Below are 3,485 nucleotides of genomic sequence, written 5' to 3'. Positions count from 1 at the left end.
TGTGTGCTCATTCCTGACTATTTTGTACCAGTAGTCTCTGACTGCAATTGACAATTCCAATAATTACAAATAAATGTAAGTTATTAATTGTCTTATTGCCAGTGCTTTGTAATCCAAAATCCATAACCATAACATTATTCACAGAAAATAATCAGTATTCGCTTGTTACTTCTGCGCATTCAAACCTGCCTGGTACATTGACGATACATGTCAAGTGTTTTTTTAAATGTCCTTTTTTTCTTTTATAAGTTTTCTTTAGAAATGTTAAGGAAATTGATCCCTGACTATGTTTATGTGCAGGAAAATATGTTTGGTAGATCACCCTTATAGACACTATAAGAAGGTATTTACAAAGACGATTTTAGAAAAAGGAAATAGATGTCTGCACACTGATAATACCATGCTTTCTCTTTTTTCTACATTTGTTGTATTTTGACCTGCACCTGTACCCAACTTGGGTTTGGATGTGCATTGTACACACTTGGGTGCTATTTTTCTACTTAGAGGATTTTACATTTTAACACCAAAAACTTGAACAAAATGTTTTTTCATGTGTTGAATTGTGGCCTATTATGGTTGTGTCTGACTACCCTGTTTAACAGATAATGTTAACTCATCTGTTAAAAACATAAGCATAACATCTAGACAAGTGGTATTCTATGAACTGGCCACTAGATTGCAATGAAGTGCAAGAGTATAGGATTGAATGCTCTTTGGGAATTATAGGGAGTGATGTGATGTGTCAGTTCTGGCTTCACAGGCTTATTCCATCAGACTTTGTTGTCAGGATTTTAGTGTTATGCTGGTTCAGGATGTTCTTTACACCCAGACCTCTCCACAATGCATCTTGGAGAAATTTTAGGCATCAGCTTAGTCCAGACAATTACAATGCCATTTCCTTCTTCACACAAGAACACATTCTCCCACTCAAGTCTCAATAGCATTGTCAGGAAATGCATCTTTTTGTCTGCACATGTAATGGACTAAGTTCTGCGTAATAATTGTCCTCAGTCACATTGCTTTGTTTAGTCAATGTGCATTTGTCAGTTCATTAAATGCAACAATTCATTTTGAGAGAACTACTCATTTCTTGTTCAACCAACTATCAATTCACAATACGAGAACTTTCATTTTGTCACTGTTTTGGAAGAACATACAGTAGCACACAAATATTATTGATCACTTTTACCATTCTTTTATGGTACTTTTTGTCACGTTATAATTATTGGATTTTCGAGATATGGTTGCCAATCACTTTCATTCTAAAGACAAGAGCAGTTGGGAAATTGTACTAAATATCTTTAATTATTTTGACATGAAGGTAACTGCAATCTTGGCCTAAAGAGAGGTATGACTTGCAAGGCAGTACATACTATTATTTGATACACAATAGACCTAAACCCTTAACACACAAACCTCAATAAAGGTGACAGTCAACAAACCTCATTAAGTTAAAAGATGAGCTCCCAAAATCACCACACAACAATTTATTAACAATGGCATAAAAAAACAACAATAACAGCATAAAGTTAATATACAGCTAAAAAAAAAAGCCTATTAGGCTACACTAACCACATAAATTATTCATGTTGCAGTGGATGCTGGGAACTCATTGTTCAATACGAAATTGTTCATTCAGATAACTTAGTCGGGACAACATTTGGGGGAATGTTGTTCTATCATGTGTTTTATGTAGATGAAAGAAATTCACATTTCGTGGTATCTTTGACTCAAAAACTCAATAGTTTTTTACAGTGAAGTAAAAGACAATATACATTACCTTCACCTAATCCACAATGTTGTGGTAAGACAGAATCAAAACACTTATAAAATGTTTTATTTTAAAACACATTGAAATCAGATAGAAATAATTGTTTTATTGTATTTTCAGATGGCAATATTACAATAAATCTATAGGCTTTACAGTCAATAATGACTTGTGCATTTGTTTTCTTATTCAAACCTATTGTATGGCTTTGGAAGAATATACAGTAGCACACAAATCTTGCCGATCATTTTTACCATACTTTTATAGTACTTTTTGTCATTTTTTAATTATTGGATTTTCAAGACATGGTTGCCAATCACTTTCATTCTAAGGATAAGAGCAGTTGGGACATTCTACTAAATATCTCCTTTTGAGTTCAGAGTTTGAAGCAAGAGTGAGTAAATTATTTTCATTTTGGGTGAACGATTCCTTTAAATCTTCTGTCTGTATCAGGTAATGTAATGAAGCATCATGTGTTTTCTTTCATGAAATTCTAACAGCACAATCATCTCTGTGATCTTCACTCAGATGAGCACACCAGACACGAATGTATTCAAATAAGAGGACTTTTATATGCTTGATGAATACTGGTTTTTGATTCACTTCTGTTAAACCCTTGCACAACTCTTACAAATGTCACATGATGGCAAACTCATGGTTCTAATATCTTTTACTCATTCAGCCAAACAAAAGCTGTGACACCAGACTGTCCCATCTTCCTCTTATATTAAGAACAAAAACGTTTTTTTTTTTTCCTTTAGTCATGTCTAAAGTCCCAAGTGAGTCAGAACTGCCACTGGTGCCCCCTCAAAAAATGTAAATAAATAAATTGATAGGTGCATGACGTCTGTGTATATTGCACACCTTGCTGCACCCTCGATTGTACTTTTTTGGCTGAGACAATTCTCCCCCCTCGTGTTGCTATTACGAATATGCAATCAAACCATAGCCCTTGAGCTGTATGTGGAGCCAAATAGTGTTGAAGTATGCAATTTTCCTGTTTTGCAAGCAGAGATGGGGAACTTCCTTTGGTCTTGATTCCCTCCCATGTGTGGGTAACAAAATCAGATAAATACTGACAGGAATGCACCATAAGGCTTTCTGTAATGGCTATCAGTCCTGCCAAAACACGTCCTCTGCAAGAAAAATGTAACGTTTGTCGTACTGTATATGAAAGCTATAGGAATGTGTCTGAAGCAACAAATGCATGCATTATAAGAAAAGAAAATGAAGAAACTGGCATGTGGTTCTGATATAGGGTCTTGTAGTCTAAACGTTTGTGTCTGAAAAGTTAATCCACCTGACATTACAGAAACTGTCTACTTTAGTAGATTTACTCCCCATGACAACAGCGATATTGTATTACGATAAAAAACAGGGCCATGTTTTTACAACTGTATAAATATAAGAATGAATGTCAAGTGTATATCTTGGTGCAGTGCTAAGCATATTCTCAATACATGCTCCTTTCTTAGGCGGTCTGTTTATATATACACCAATCAGCCACAACACCTGCCTAATATTATGTAGGCCCCCTTCGTGCCGCCAACACTGCACCAACACACATCTCAGAATAGCAGATGCTATTCTTCTCACCACAATTGTACAGAGTGGTTATCTGAGTTACTGTAGACTTTGTCAGTTTGAACCAGTCTGGCCAATCTCTGTTGACCTCACTCATCAACAAGGCATTTCTGTTCACAGAACTGCAGCACAC

Source organism: Xyrauchen texanus, chromosome 46 (assembly GCF_025860055.1).
Source record: "Xyrauchen texanus isolate HMW12.3.18 chromosome 46, RBS_HiC_50CHRs, whole genome shotgun sequence".
NCBI lineage: Eukaryota > Metazoa > Chordata > Actinopteri > Cypriniformes > Catostomidae > Xyrauchen > Xyrauchen texanus.
The sequence above is the reverse complement of the archived record's forward strand: the minus strand, read 5'-3'. Positions refer to the sequence as shown.